Below are 17392 nucleotides of genomic sequence, written 5' to 3'. Positions count from 1 at the left end.
ATAGTGAGGAGAATATACAATATCGGTGACTACAGGTGACGTCTTCTCTATAGTGAGGAGAATACACAATGATGTCAGTGAATACAGGAGACATCTTCTCTATAGTTAGGAGAATACACAATGATATCAGTGACTACAGGTGACATCTTCTTTATAGGGAGGAGAATACACAATGATATCAGTGACTACAGGTGACGTCTTCTTTATAGTGAGAATACAAAATGATATCAGTGTCTACAGATGATGTCTTCTCTATAGTGAGGAGAATAAACAATGATATCAGTGAGTACAGGTGACGTCTTCTCTATAGTGAGGAGAATAAACAATGATATCAGTGATTACAGGTAACGTCTTCTCTATAGTGAGGAGAATACACAATAATATCAGTGACTACAGGTGACGTCTTCTCTATAGTGTGGAGAATACACAATGATATCAGTAAGTACAGGTGACGTATTCTCTATAGTGAGGAGAATACACAATTATATCAGTGACTACAGGTGACGTCTCCTCTGTAGTGATGAGAATGACTACAGTCTGACCATAGTGCAATCTGCTGCCACCTCTGTCATGTCATGACCTGTCTAGAGCAGGAGAAAATCCCATAGCAAACCTCTTCTGCTCCAGACAATGCTGCTATCAGAAATAATACTGTTATTCAGTATGACATGCAGATCAGAGGCGTCGCTATTAGAATCACTGTCGCAGAGTGGCACAATGACAGAGCCTGGAGGTGGCAGCAGCATGAGGAGAACACATGGTCGCTGAATGACACAGCCTGGAGTTGGCGACAGCATGAGGACACCATATAGTGGCTGAATGACACAGCCTGGAGATGGTGGCAGCATGAAGCTAAATGGCACAGTCTGGAGTTGGCAGCAGCATAAGGAGACCATATAGTGGCTTAATGACACAGCATGGAGGTGGCGGCGGCATGAGGAGAACATATAGTGGTTGAATGACACAGCCTGGAGTTGGCGGCAGCATGAGGAGACCATATAGTGGCTTAATGACACAGCCTGGAGTTGGCCGCAGCATGAGGAGAACATATAGTGGCTGAATGACACAGCCTGGAGTTGGTGGCAGCATGAGGAGACCAAATGGTGGCAGAATGAGACAGCCTGGCGTTGACGGAAGCATGAAGAAACCATATTGTGGCTTAATGACACAGCGTGGAGTTGGTGGCAGCATGAGGAGACCATACAGTGGTTGAATGACACAGCCTGGAGTTGGTGGCAGCATGAGGAGACCATATAGTGGCTTAATGACACAGCCTGGAGTTGGTGACAGCATGAGGAGAACATATAGTGGCTAAATGACACAGTCTGGAGTTGGCGGCAGCATCAGGAGACCATATAGTGGCTTAATGACACAGCATGGAGGTGGCGGCGGCATGAGGAGAACATATAGTGGTTGAATGACACAGCCTGGAGTTGGCGGCAGCATGAGGAGAACATATGGCTGAATGACACAGCCTGGAGCTGGCGGCAGCATGAGGAGACCATATAGTGGCTAAATGACACAGTCCAGAGCAGGAGAAAATCCCATAGCAAACCTCTTTGCTCCAGACAAGGCTGCTATCAGAAATAATACTGTTATTCAGTATGACATGCAGGTCAGAGGCGTTGCTATTAGAATCACTGTCGCAGAGCGGCACAATGACAGAGCCTGGAGGTGGCAGCAGCATGAGGAGAACACATCGTCGCTGAATGACACAGCCTGGAGTTGGCGACAGCATGAGTGTCAGAATCCGGGTACTGTGATGATACAGGTGGTGGATCCTCTGTGTCAGTGGGGTCATGACGTGGGCCATACCAGGGGAACGGAGTCTAAGGGGTTACTGGTATTCACCAGAGCCCGCCGCAAAGCGGGATGGACTTGCTGCGGCAGGTAACCCCCAGGTCGTTCCACCCAATAGCAACTCAACCCCGACTGACGGCTGAGATAGGCGCGATACAAGGGATTAGGCAAGAGCAAGGTCGGACGTAGCAGAAGGTCAGGGCAGGCAGCAAGGATCGTAGTCAGGGGCAACGGCAGGAGGTCTGGAACACTGGCTTGGGACATACAAGGAACGCTTTCACTGGCACAATGGCAACAAGATCAGGCAATACAGAGAAGGGGAAGTGAGGTAATATAGACCAAGGCACAGGTGAAGTTACTAATTTGGGCCAGGTGCCAATCAGTGGAGCACTGGCCCTTTAAATCGCAGAGAGCCGGCGCGCGCGCCCTAGGGAGGATGGGTAAGCAGGCTGGGATGCGAACCGCGAGCGGGCGCGTCCCGCATCGCGGGTCGCATCCCCGCCAGCTACACTAGCGCAGCGCTCCCGGTCAGCGGGTCTAACCGGGGCGCTGCGAGCACTCCAGGGAGGAGCGGGGACCCGGAGCGCTCGGCGTAACAATGAGGAGACCATATAGTGGCTGAATGACACAGTCTGGATTTGCGGCGGCATCAGGAGACCATATAGTGGCTTAATGACACAGCATGGAGGTGGCAGCGGCATGAGGAGAACATATAGTGGTTGAATGACACAGCCTGGAGTTGGCGGCAGCATGAGGAGAACATATAGTGGCTGAATGACACAGCCTGGAGTTGACGGAAGCATGAGGAGACCAAATGGGGGCAGAATTAGACAGCCTGGAGTTGACAGAAGCATGAGGAAACCATATTGTGGCTTAATGACACAGCCTGGAGTTGGCGACAGCATGAGGAGAACATATAGTGGCTGAATGACACAGCCTGGAGTTGGTGGCAGCATGAGGAGACCATATGGTGGCAGAATGAGACAGCCTGGAGTTGGCGGCAGCATGAGGAAACCATATTGTGGCTTAATGACACAGCGTGGAGTTGGTGGCAGCATGAGGAGACCATATAGTGGTTTAATGACACAGCCTGGAATGGGCGGCAGCATGAGGAGACCAGGGGCGGACACAGACAACGGAGGGCCCCTGTGCAAAGAATATGCCTGGGCCCCCCCCCCCCCTCTAAGTAGGTAGGCAAGTAGTAAGTTTGCAAGTTATTTAGGCAGGTAGTAAGTTCAGTCGGTAGGAAATAAGTAAAAGGTTTGCCGCTAGGTAGGTAGGTTACCGTATATACTCGAGTATAAGCCGACCCGAATATAAGCCGAGGCCCCTAATTTCACCCCAAAATCCCAGGAAAAGTTATTGACTCGAGTATAAGCCTAGGGTGGGAAATACATCATCCCCCCAGTCATCATCCAGAGCCCCGTCATTAACACCCTCATCATCATCATCACCCTGTCATCATCCCCCTTCATCATCCCCCCTTCATCATCACCGCCTGTCATCATCCCACACCCCCCCCCCTTCATCATCACCCTGTCATCATCCCCCCTTCATCATCCCCCCTTTATCATCACCGCCTGTCATCATCCCCCCTTCATCATCCCACACCCCTTCATCATCCCCTTGTCATCATCCCCTTGTCATCATCCCCTTGTCATCATCCCACCCCCCCTTCATTATCCCCTTGTCATCATCCCCACCCCCCTTCATCATCCCCTTGTCATCATCCCACACACCCCCTTCATCATCCCCTTGTCATCATCCCCTTGTCATCTTCCCCACCCCCCTTCATCATCCCCTTGTCATCATCCTCTTGTCATCATCCCACAACCCCCCCCTTCATCATCCCCCTGTCATCATCATTCTGAAATACTACCAGTACCACGAGCCACACCAGAGAGGCAGCGGGAGATTAGGGAGGTAAACAAGTGGCTCAGAAGCTGGTGTAGGAAGGAAAGGTTTGGGTTCATGGAGAACTGGGCTGACTTCGCTGTCGGTTACAGGCTCTACCGTAGGGACAGGCTGCACCTCAATGGGGAGGGTGCAGCTTTGCTTGGGGAGAAGATGGCTAGAAGGGTGGAGGAGTGTTCAAACTAGGGAATTGGGGGGAGGGAACCTACAGCAAAGAGGGGGAAGATAGTGTAGATAGAGAGGTGGGAATTATAAATGTACCTGGGGGTGGGAGGGGTTAGAATAGTTAATAGGAATAGGCTTCATAGGAAAATAAAACTTACACTCTTGAATCCCATTAACCCCAATAACATAAAGGATGGAAATGTAAAGTGTATGTTCACAAATGCCAGAAGCCTAGCAAATAAAATGGGGGAGCTTGAGGCCTTGATACTGGAGGAACATATTGATATAGTTGGGGTCACTGAGACATGGCTGGACTCCTCGCATAACTGGGCCATTAATCTGCAGGGGTTTACATTGTTTCGCAAGGATAGAATGAACAGAAAAGGTGGTGGAGTCTGTCTGTATGTAAGAAGTGGTATGAAAGTCAGTGTGAACGATGCCATAGTGTGTGATGATTCTGAGGAGGTGGAATCACTGTGGGTAGAATTACAAAAGGAGGGAAATACTGAAAAATAATGTTTGGGGTAATCTACAAACCCCCTAATATCACTGAAGAGATAGAAGTTCGGCTTCTTAAACAAATAGAGAGGGCCGCCCGGGCAGGTACAGTGGTAATAATGGGAGATTTTAACTATCCAGATATAGATTGTGGTCCGGGGTTGGCTAAAACTACAAAGGGGCGACAATTCCTAAATTTATTGCAGGATAATTTTATGGGCCAGTTTGTGGAGGACCCAACAAGAAGTGATGCCTTGTTGGATCTGATCATTTCCAACAACGCAGAGCTGGTTGGTAATGTAACTATGCGGGAAAACCTTGGTAATAGCGACCACAATAGTTACTTATAGTTACTTTTGACTTAAAATGTAGAAAACAAAGACAGGCGGGGAAGGCAAAAACATATAACTTTAAAAAGGCAAACTTCCCTGGGCTGAGGGCTGCACTACAGGACATAGACTGGGGGGAGGTGTTGTCAAATACTGATACAGAAGGTAAATGGGACATCTTTAAATCAACTCTAAATGACTATACAGCTAAATATATACCAAAGGGGAACAAATATAAACGATTAAAACTAAATCCTACATCGCTGACAAATGAGGTTAAAAGAGCAATAAACAACAAAAAAAAATAGCCTTCAAAAAATACAAATCTGATGGGTCAGCGATAACATTTAAACAGTACAAAGAGCTTAATAAAATCTGTAAAAATGTAATAAAAACAGCAAAAATTCAGAGACAGGTGGCCAAAGAAAGCAAAACTAATCCTTAATATTTTTTTAGATATATAAATGCAAAAAAACCAAGGACAGAGCATGTAGGACCCCTTAATAATGATAATGGGGAGGTTGTCACAGGCGATCAAGAGAAGGCGGAGCTACTGAATGGGTTCTTTAGTTCTGTATACACTATGGAAAAAGGAGCTGACAGTGCTGGTAACACATCATGTAAAGTACTGAACTGGCTTAATGTAGAGATGGTACAAGGTAAGTTAAGTGATATAAATGTAAGCAAATCTCCAGGGCCAGATGGATTGCACCCAAGAGTTCTTAGAGAGGTAAGTTCAGTAATATCTGTACCCCTGTTCATGATATTTAGAGATTCTCTGGTGTCTGGTATTGTGCCAAGGGACTGGCGCAAGGCGAATGTGGTGCCAATCTTCAAAAAGGGCTCTAGGTCTTCCCCAGGAAACTACAGACCGGTAAGTCTAACGTGCATTGTGGGTAAATTGTTTGAAGGACTTATAAGGGATTACATACAGGAATACATAGGGGATAATAGCATTATAAGTGATAGCCAGCATGGGTTTACTAAGGATAGAAGTTGTCAAACCAATCTAATTTGCTTTTATGAAGAGGTGAGTAGAAGCCTTGACAGAGGAATGGCTGTGGATATAGTGTTTCTGGATTTTGCTAAAGCGTTTGATACTGTCCCTCATAGACGTCTGACAGGTAAGTTAAGGTCTTTGGGTTTGGAAATTTTAGTTTGTAACTGGATTGAACACTGGCTCATGGATCGTACCCAGAGAGTGGTGGTCAATGATTCGTACTCTGATTGGTCCCCGGTTATTAGTGGTGTACCCAAAGGTTCAGTACTGGGCCCGCTGTTGTTTAATTTATTTATCAATGATATAGAGGATGGTATTAACAGCTCTGTTTCTATCTTTGCAGATGACACCAAGCTTTGTAGCACGGTACAGTCTATAGAGGATGTGTATAGGTTACAAGATGACTTGGATAGACTAAGTGTCTGGGCATCCACTTGGCAAATGAGGTTCAATGTGGATAAATGTAAAGTTATGCATCTGGGTACTAATAACCTGCATGCATCGTATGTCTTAGGGGGGATTAAACTGGCAGAGTCACTGGTAGAGAAGGATCTGGGTGTACTTGTAGATCACAGACTACAGAATAGCATGCAATGTCAGGCTGCTGCTTCCAAAGCCAGCAGGATATTGTCATGTATCAAAAGAGGCATGGACTCAAGGGACAGGGACATAATACTCCCCCTTTATAAAGCATTGGTACGGCCTCACCTGGAATATGCTGTTCAGTTTTGGGCACCTGTCCATAAAAGGGACACTGCGGAGCTGGAAAGGGTGCAGAGACGTGCGACTAAACTAATATGGGGCATGGATCATCTTAGCTATGAGGAGCGATTAAAGGAGTTACAATTGTTTAGTCTTGAGAAGAGACGTTTAAGGAGGGATATGATAAATGTATATAAGTATATTAATGGCCCATACAAAAAATATGGAGAAAAACTGTTCCAGGTTAAACCCCCCCAAAGGACGAGGGGGCACTCCCTCCGTCTGGAGAAGAAAAAGTTTAGTCTCAACGCCTTCTTTACCGTGAGGACTGTGAATTTATGTAACGGTCTACCTCAGGAACTGGTCACAGCAGGAACAATTAACAGCTTTAAAACAGGATTAGATACATTCCTGGAACAAAATAACATTAATGCTTATGAAGAAATATAAAATCCCATTCCTTCCCCAATATCGCGCCACACCCCTACCCCTTAATTCCCTGGTTGAACTTGATGGACATATGTCTTTTTTCGACCGTACTAACTATGTAACTATGCCACACCCCCCCCCCTTCATCATCCCCTTGTCATAATCCCACACCCCCCCCTTCATCATCCCCTTGTCATCATCACCACATGTCATCATCATCACCGCTTGTCAATGTCTGATACAGTGGTCTTCAACCTGCGGACCTCCAGATGTTTCAAAACTACAACTCCCAGCAAGCCCGGGCAGTCATCGGCTGTCCGGGCTTGCTGGGAGTTGTAGTTTTGAAACCTCTGGAGGTCCGCAGGTTGAAGACCACTGCGGCCTTCGACATCATCCAGCCCCCTCTCACCCCCTTTAGTTCTGTACTCACCTCCGTACTTCGGGCCCGGAATAGAGGCATTGCCTTGACGATGACGCAGAGGGACGTTGGTAATGAACGTACCTCTGCGTCGTCGTCAAGGCAACGTGACTATTCCGGGCTCGAAGCGCGGAGAAGAGGCCCCCCCGATGAAGATGGCAGCCCGGAACCACTATCCCACCGGACGACCTCCTCACCGGACAGTCCTGCAGCACCGGACCAGCGCCGAGCGGAGATGAGTACAGAACTAAAGGGCGTGAGAGGGGGCTGGATGATGTCGAAGGCCGCAGTGGTCTTCAACCTGCGGACCTCTAGAGGTTTCAAAACTACAACTCCCAGCAAGCCCGGACAGCCGATGGCTGCCCGGGCTTGCTGGGAGTTGTAGTTTTGAAACCTCTGGAGGTCCGCAGGTTGAAGACCACTGAGGGCGGAGAGTTCACTCGAGTATAAGCCGAGGGGGGTGTTTTCAGCACGAAAAATCGTGCTGAAAAACTCGGCTTATACTCGAGTATATACGGTATACGTTTGTTAGGTAGGCAGGAAAAGCATTTGCTAGGTAGGTAATATGTTTGGTTGGTAGGTGGGTGGCCACATTACATTTGGTAGGTAGGCCCTTAGTCCAGTGTTTTCCAAACAGGCTTTGGCTGTTTGGGCATGCTGGGAGTTGTAGTTTTGCAACAGCTGGAGGCACTCAGGTTGGAAAACACTGGACTAAGGGCCCAACTACCCATCAAAATGCCACCTTCTGCTGCAAAACTCAAATTTTCGGCTTAAGACTGTGCGAGCATGCTGGGAGTTGTAGTTTTGCAACAGATGGAGAGACAATGTTTCGAAAACACTGCCGTAGTTAGTGTTTCCCAACCTGGGGGCCTCCAGCTGTTGCAAAACTACAACTCCCAGCATGTCCGGACAGTCTTAAGCTGGGAGTTAGAGTTTTTCAACAGCTGGAGGCACCCAGGTTGGAAAACAATGGACTAAGGACCTACCTACCAAACCTACCTACCAAATGTCTCCAGCTGTTGCAGAACTATAACTCCCAGCATGCCTGGACAGCTAAAGACTGTCAGGGGAATGCTGGGAGTTGTAGTTTTGCAACAGCTGGAAGTCCCCAGGTTGGAAAATACTGACTAAGGCAGTGTTTTCAAAACAGTGTCTCTCCAGGTGGTCAAAAACTACAACTCCCAGCATTCCCGGACAGTCTCTAGCTGTCAAGGCATGCTGGAAGTTATAGTTTTGCAACAGCTGGAGGCACACTTATTTGTAAACACTGGTGTAACACTGGAGGCACACTGATTTGTAAAACTGGTGCTGAAACAATGATGACACTGAGCGCACCGTGATTCACTGACCTGCAGGAAAAGCAGAAGGCGGCGAACAGAGAACGGGACACCAATATTGGAGCAACGGGGGAGCATAGACAGTTGAGTTAGTTTCCTTTGGAATAATTTTCATCCCTGGCACAGTGGATAAAACTAAAATAAAATACTAAAAAAGCCAGCAAGTAGAAGTAAAACGTCCATCTTTATTCAGGGTTCTTCCTTAAAAGCCTTCACGGTGGCAGACAAACCGTGAACATATCAAAAATATTAAATATTGCACAAACAGAGGGGGGTCCCAAGCATGGCTGACGCGTTTCTGATCTATCAATCCTTACTCATAGCCTGTAGATCCTCAAATGAGGCACCCTTATATACTCCAGGGCTTATTCCCCATTCCCACAGGAAGGGGAGGGACAGGTCCACATCACATGTGCGCGTGATTAAAACAAAAACATGGGACCAAACACAGATAAATTATTCGGAGACATATCAGTAATGTAATATTAAATCTGTTTTGCTATTTAGACCATGGGGTTGAATGCAATTCAAAAGATAAATCCACATGATTTCCCTATTGTGGAGGGATCGAATATGGTCACCTCCCCTTTTATTTAGCTTCACCTTCTCAATGCCTGAGAACCTGAGGGAAGTGGTGTCTGAATTATGACATATTAGAAAATGTTTAGATATGTAAGAAATGTTCGAGCTTAAAGAGCCAGCAGCATGTCTAATGTGCTCTTGCATGCGTTTTTTAAGGGACCTTTTGGTGGAACCCACATATGTTAAGTGACATTGTGTGCACATGATTTTATATAAAACAAAAGTGCTATCACAGTTTATAAAGTTGTGAATGACATGGCATTTGCCATCCACCATACCTTCTATTTTCTGGCATTTTTTGGCAAAGGGACATACCACACACCGCGATTTACCGCACTTGTGGAAGCCCTTGGTGCTAATCCACTGGGTGGTAACACTAGCCGTGTCCACCATACTGGGAACAAGGAGATTGGATAGAGTAGGTGCCCGCCTCGCTGCAAATCTCACACCTGACTTTATAATCTCCCCTACCGTGGGATCTGTTGATAGCAAAGGTAAGTGTTTAATTACAATGCGTTTGATGTCATTAAATTCTGGACTGTACGTGGTGACAAATGTAGGACAATCTTGTGATTCAGTTGGTTGCTTACTTGTAAAAAGGGATTTTCGATCCATAGGATCCACTCTCGACCGAGCTTTTTTCAAGAGCCATCCAGGGTAACCTCGAGCCTCCAGGCGTGTGCATGCTGCATCAGCTTCCCTGCGGTACACCTCGGCGGAAGAACTGTTCCGCTTAATTCGTATAAGTTCACCTACTGGTATGGCTCTTACTGTTTGTTTGGAATGGCATGAATTCGCCCTTCGGATGGTATTGCCTGATATCTTTTTTCTGTAAGGATCAACCTCAATTTTATTTGTATCAGGGTTGCAATGTAATATGACATCCAAAAAGGGGGTTTCACTTTTACACCATGTGTGGGTAAACGTAAGATTGAACCGATTATTATTGATATATGTCATGAATGCATCAACGGTCAGATGGTCGGACGACCAAATGATGACCACATCGTCTACATACCTCCCATACCATGCGAGGCATGTGGAAAATGGATTGGTGTCAGAAAAAATAAACTGCTCCTCCCACCAAAAAACAAAAAGCTTAGCCCGAGCTGGTGATGACTTTGCTCCCATTGAAGCACCCGTGCGCTGCAAATAAAAATTGTTACCAAACATAAAATAATTGTGCTTTAACACAAAATCTACCACCTCAATAATGTAATGTCTCAAATCCACAGAATATTTAGAAAATCTCATCAGTATATCCGAGATAGCTGATAATGCCAGGTTTTTCGGAATACTGGAATAGAGCGATTCAATGTCGCAAGTAAGCCGCGACAGAGAATCGCTCCATGTGAATTCATCCAAGATTTTTAGCAAGTACTTAGTGTCCTTGATATAACTTGGGCATTGCATAACCAGAGGTTGCAGTACTGAGTCCAACCACTCGCATAGGTGCTCGTTAAGGGATCCGATCCCCGCCACGATCGGACGCATTGGCGGCGGGAATCGGTCCTTATGCAGCTTGGGTAGCGAGTGGAAGATAGGAATTATTGGAGCAGGCACGAAAATATAATCCACTTCTTTTTGGGTCAAAATAGATCTGGCTTTCCCCTCTTCCAACAGAGTCAACAGTTCTTTTTGAAAAGGTTCAGTGGGATCCCCACAAAGTTTAAGGTAAGTTTTATCATCAGATAGTAGATATTCATTTAAATTGATATACAGTCCCGTGTCCATACATACTACCGAGCTGCCTTTATCGGCGGATCGGATCATCAAATTTTTGTTTTTCTTTAATTTCTTTATGGCAGCAGCCTCCTTTTTATTCAAATTAGGACGAGTTGTATTGGACATTACTTTTGATTGTAGATTAACCAAATCTTTCATGATAAGGTCCTGGAACCAATCAAAAATTGCTGGTCTGGTCTGTATGGGGTAAAAATTTAGGTTTTTAGTGGAGAAGGTATGTGCAGCATTCACTTCATCACAAATTGATATCCCACTATTTTCAAGGAGACAGAGATCTCTAAAAGCAATTTGTTCTGCTAACGTATGCATTAGTGGTAAATCAGGGTTTATAGAAAGTTGAGGTGGGTCCGATGGTTCATCAGCATTTTCCATAAAAAAATGTTTCTTAACTGTTAAAGTTCTCACAAATTTATTTATATCCAAAATTGTCCGATAAACATCAAAATGATGTGTAGGAGAGAAACCCAGTCCTTTCCACAGGACCGAGGTTTCTTCATCTGTAATGATTTGTGCAGAAATGTTAATGACTTGAAAATCCTCTTTTATTACTTTTTCCGTTTGTCCTTGTTACGCTCCAAAGCTCTTCTTCCTATGTGTTCTGCCACCGCGCCTTCCTCGTTTTTTGACTGTCTTCTCGCATTGCGATTCTGGTGAGTGTTCACATATTGCGGTTCTGAGTCCCCGCTAGTGTCCGTGGTATCTGAACAATCTGAATTTTCAGTAAACTCTTGGTCAGAAGAACTAAATTCACATGGAGCGATTCTCTGTCGTGGCTTACTTGCGACATTGAATCGCTCAATTCCAGTATTCCGAAAAACCTGGCATTATCAGCTATCTCGGATATACTGATGAGATTTTCTAAATATTCTGTGGATTTGAGACATTACATTATTGAGGTGGTAGATTTTGTGTTAAAACACAATTATTTTATGTTTGGTAACAATTTTTATTTGCAGCGCACGGGTGCTTCAATGGGAGCAAAGTCATCACCAGCTCGGGCTAAGCTTTTTGTTTTTTGGTGGGAGGAGCAGTTTATTTTTTCTGACACCAATCCATTTTCCACATGCCTCGCATGGTATGGGAGGTATGTAGACGATGTGATCATCATTTGGTCGTCCGACCATCTGACCGTTGATGCATTCATGACATATATCAATAATAATCGGTTCAATCTTAAAGGGGTATTCCAGGCAAAAACTTTTTTTTATATATATCAAATGGCTCCAGAAAGTTAAACAGATTTGTAAATTACTTCTATTAAAAAATCTTAACCCTTTCAGTACTTATGAGCTTCTGAAGTTAAGGTTGTTATTTTCTGTCTAAGTGATCTCTGATGACACCTGTCTCAGGAAACGCCCAGTTTAGAAGAGGTTTGATATGGGGATTTGCTTCTAAACTGGGCGGTTAAGTCTCTTAATATTGGGTCTGTTTCTAATACCGGAATATATCTATTTATTATTTTCTTAATCTGTCCAAATTGAGTACTGTATGAGGTCACGAAAAATGGTGGTCTATCTTTACTCGAATTAACATTTTCATTTTCGATTGTATTTTTGGCTAATTTGTCTCCAACCTTATATAAGTCCCTTCTATTCTGATGCCTACTGGAATAGGATACTAGTTCCTCGCGTCCCCGTCCTTCTATTCTTATTTCTGCTTTTTTAAATATTTTTTCACTATAACCCCTCTGCTCCAATCTAGTATGAAGTTCCTCTGCTGCAATTTTAAATTGTATCTCACTAGAGCAGTTACGTTTTATTCTACATAATTCGCCATAGGGAATATTATCCAGGACGTGTCGTGGATGGCAGGAGGAGGCCAATAGAATGGAGTTAGAGGCTGTATCTTTTCTATAGGGGCGAATTTCTATGCCATCACTCCCACTAATCAACGAAATGTCCAAAAAATTAATTGTATTTTTATCGAAATGTGAGGTAAACCCCAAATTTAGGTTGTTGTTCCCAATATACTTAACAAATTCCGAAAATAGTGTCTCTGTACCCCTCCAAATTATCAATAAATCGTCTATATAGCGACTTATCCAGTGTGTATCCACTGGATAAGTCGCTATATAGACGATTTATTGATAATTTGGAGGGGTACAGAGACACTATTTTCGGAATTTGTTAAGTATATTGGGAACAACAACCTAAATTTGGGGTTTACCTCACATTTCGATAAAAATACAATTAATTTTTTGGACATTTCGTTGATTAGTGGGAGTGATGGCATAGAAATTCGCCCCTATAGAAAAGATACAGCCTCTAACTCCATTCTATTGGCCTCCTCCTGCCATCCACGACACGTCCTGGATAATATTCCCTATGGCGAATTATGTAGAATAAAACGTAACTGCTCTAGTGAGATACAATTTAAAATTGCAGCAGAGGAACTTCATACTAGATTGGAGCAGAGGGGTTATAGTGAAAAAATATTAAAAAAAGCAGAAATAAGAATAGAAGGACGGGGACGCGAGGAACTAGTATCCTATTCCAGTAGGCATCAGAATAGAAGGGACTTATATAAGGTTGGAGACAAATTAACCAAAAATACAATCGAAAATGAAAATGTTAATTCGAGTAAAGATAGACCACCATTTTTCGTGACCTCATACAGTACTCAATTTGGACAGATTAAGAAAATAATAAATAGATATATTCCGGTATTAGAAACAGACCCAATATTAAGAGACTTATTATCAGAAGGTATTTCTATTGTGTCCAGGAGAGGCCCCACTATTGGAACCAGAGTCTCACCCAGTCTATTTATTAGTCAAAAGGAAAGTGTAAAGGATCGGGACTGGTTGAGGAATATAGGTAATCGCAAATGTGGTCATACCAGATGCATCACATGTACACATATGGTAAATTCAAATACTGTAACGTCTTGCACAACAAATAGGACATACAATATACACCAATATATCAATTGTAATACTAAATCCATCATATATGTAGCCACATGCATCGCGTGTAATTTGCAATATGTAGGATGCTCGGGAAATTCATTAAAAGTGAGGTTTAGGAAACATATTACGGATGCTAAAAGTAGCTTGACAAACATGTCTATGCTGTCACGTCACTTTAGAGAGTCCCATTCAGGGGACACTACCCATTTACGAGTATTGGGGGTAGAAAAAGTCACCTTAGGACCTAGGGGAGGAGATCTCAGAAAGAAATTATACAATAGAGAGGCACATTGGATGTTCCTCTTGGGAACAAGATTCCCGCAAGGATTAAATAAAAGATTGGATTTAATGTTAACGTGTGCATAAATTGAATAAGTAAATATAGTGGATGTATACAATTTATTATTAATCACGTATGTTTAGTCCCCGGTTTAACATTCATTCTTCGTTTCTTGTGCACATATAATAAACAATAAATTTTGAATTGTCGTAAATTATAGGGGGATGTTCACACGGTGTGATGCACATCATGCGGTTATCGATTTATATATAAGAATATCTCGGATCTTTATGTGTAGATACAGTTTAAATTGTTTATTTCGGTAAATATGTACCTCTAAACCAATATGAATATCGGTACATATAATAAATTTTGAATTGTCGCAAATTATGGGGGGATGTTCACACGGTGTGGTACGCATCATGCGGTTATCGATTTATATATGAAAATATCTCGGATCTTGATGTGTAGATATAGTTTAAATTGCTTATTTCGGTAAATATGTACCTCTAAATCAATATGAATGTCGGTAGTATTGGTAGATTAGCCTTTAGACCATTCAAGTTTGAAATTTAAATGTTACGTAAAATTTAAAGCCGCATTGTTTGCATCCTTGTGTGAACTCTCTCCGAACGATTAAATGTGATCATGATTCCCAATGCCATGTTTTGTAACCAACTGTTTTTAATTAAGATCCATGTGGTCATGTGACCAAACTCATGTATATTTTAACCTGCATTATTGAGTGTATGTCTATCTACGACTAAGCACCTGAGTGTGCGAAACGCGTCAGATTGTGTCCTGCCTAAGCGTGTGAATAAAGCCATTGACAAGTTTTACCTGCATCTTCTCGAGTGCCGGACGTTTTCTTTTCTGTGAGATATATATATATATATATATATATATATATGTCAAAGAAGAAAGCAGCACTCCTAAAGCGTGAGTAGGTGCCTCCAGCTAGGATCCGGGTCCAGGATTCTGCATACGTAGTTCCAAGGAAAATGCTGTGGCACTCAAGGTATGGTGAAAAAATGAAAACTATTTATTCATCCCAAATGTGCAAAGAGCAACGTTTCAATGGTCTCACACCATCATTATCAAGTGGCTTAATAATGATGGTGTGAGATCATTGAAACGTTGCTCTTTGCACATTTGGGATGAATAAATAGTTTTCATTTTTTCACCATACCTTGAGTGCCACAGCATTTTCCTTGGAACTACGTATGCAGAATCCTGGACACGGACCCTAGCTGGAGGCACCTACTCACGCTTGGAACTATATATATATATATATATATATATATATATATATATACAGTGGTCCCTCAACATATGATATTAATTGGTTCCAGGAGAACCATCATATGTTGAAACCATCATATGTCGAGTACATATGTCTATGTAAAAATGGTAATTGGTTCTGGGGCCTCGGAACCATTGTATGTTGAATACATATCTCTATGGGAAACTGCTAATTGGTTCTGGGATGACCATTGTATGGGGAGTGTTTAACAAACCAGGGTGCCTCCAGCTGTTGCACAACTACAACTCCCAGCATGCATGTACAGCCATTGACTGTCTGGGCATGCTGGGAGTTATAGTTTTGCAACAGCTGGAAGCACACTGATATGGAAACATTGATGTATGGGGTGTATAGTGTGTATATGTATTGTATGTAATGTGTGACATCGCATACAGTACTGTACAGTTCTTTAAATACCTTCAGGGGGGACAGAATGTCCTCCATTACAATCCTGCCGACTACAGCTCTATAGGAAAGGAAGGGGAGGGTAGCCAGCAGCTCATTGGATGCCTGCAGCAAGATGCTCCAGGCTATTGGCTATGGCTGCACTGGGGGGGGGGGGGCTTACACGGAGCTCACAGTGGAAGCCTGCATGAGTTAGCAGGACAGCATGTGAGTAACAGGAGGCAGAACGGAGCACACGGGGCACATTAAACAACTATCTGTCAGTTGCTGAAGTTGTCAGCGCTGTCAGATAGCTGTTTGTATGATGGACCCGACACACAGCAGCATCATATGTCGATGCTGCCTTCAACATACGATGGGCTCTGACAGGCCATCATATGTTGAAATGATCATATGTCGGGGTCATCATAAGTCGGGGGGGGGTTACTGTATATATATATATATATATATATATATACACACAAATCAAAAAATATGTTGCAGTCTCTTGTAATACCTTTTTTATTGGACTAACAGAATTTTGTAGAGACAAGCTTTCAGGATTCCTCCCTTTATCAAGTCCAATAGTCAAGGACTAATGATCAAAGGACTTGATAAATTATCAGGGAGGAATCCCGAAAGTTTGTCTCTACGAAATTCTGTTAGTCCAATAAAAAAGGTATTACAATCTGCATCACTGGACTAATACGGCTACTCACATTTACTATACAGATATACACATACCTGAAGATGGTTTAGAACCCTGTGATGTCACACATGCTTGTGATGATGTCACCGTAAGCTGTACAAGGAGGTGTGCGCCGGCTGCAGTCTCTTCAGTGTGTTTTGCATTCACAACCTGTGGTGCAAAGTGTTTGTTAGAGAGTTTCTATTTGCGATAGAGAATTCAAGATTTTGACCGTTCCTTGTCTGAAGAGAGAACCACAAGGTAAGTCTCAGCCTCTTCTATTCATACATACACAGGGCTTTTTGTTTGACAGTTTTTTTTTTATTGCTGTTGCTTTTTTTTTTAGCAAAAAAAAAACAAGAAATGAATTTCCAAAAGAAATAACAAAAGTTATATTTCTCATAGCATTGTGACAATACTTGGCTTAGGCATTAAACATAATAAAACGCACAGATAGTATCATGACCAGAGCTTTTTCTTGCAAAACTGCTAAAATGCAATTATGCCCAAAAAAGCCCCCAAGAAAAAGAGTCCTAATTCATGAAGTTCTAAAAGATATAAGTCTATGAGAAAGCTTTGGTGGTGTAGTAAAAGAATAACAGAAAGATTAGGGCAGAAATATAATATTATATAATAGAATTCTGTGTGTACTAACAATAGAAATACTCCGGGTACTCCGAAAGGGAAAATTTTCAAATCAACTAGTGGCAGAAAGTCATATAGGGGACGGATAGATCCCAATGAGGTGGGGTAGGTTCATTATTAGTAAATGTGTATAGCGGGATAGCCCAATTGTATCTACAGTATGAAGTTCACATGGCCCAGTGACCATACAGCCAAGGCCTTATAACCCGCCATTACTAGGACAGATTCAGGGTTGTCAGATATTACTAGGATCGGAGAGGTTTA

Source organism: Hyla sarda, chromosome 10 (genome assembly GCF_029499605.1).
Source record: "Hyla sarda isolate aHylSar1 chromosome 10, aHylSar1.hap1, whole genome shotgun sequence".
NCBI classification, from domain to species: Eukaryota; Metazoa; Chordata; class Amphibia; order Anura; family Hylidae; genus Hyla; species Hyla sarda.
The sequence above is the reverse complement of the archived record's forward strand: the minus strand, read 5'-3'. Positions refer to the sequence as shown.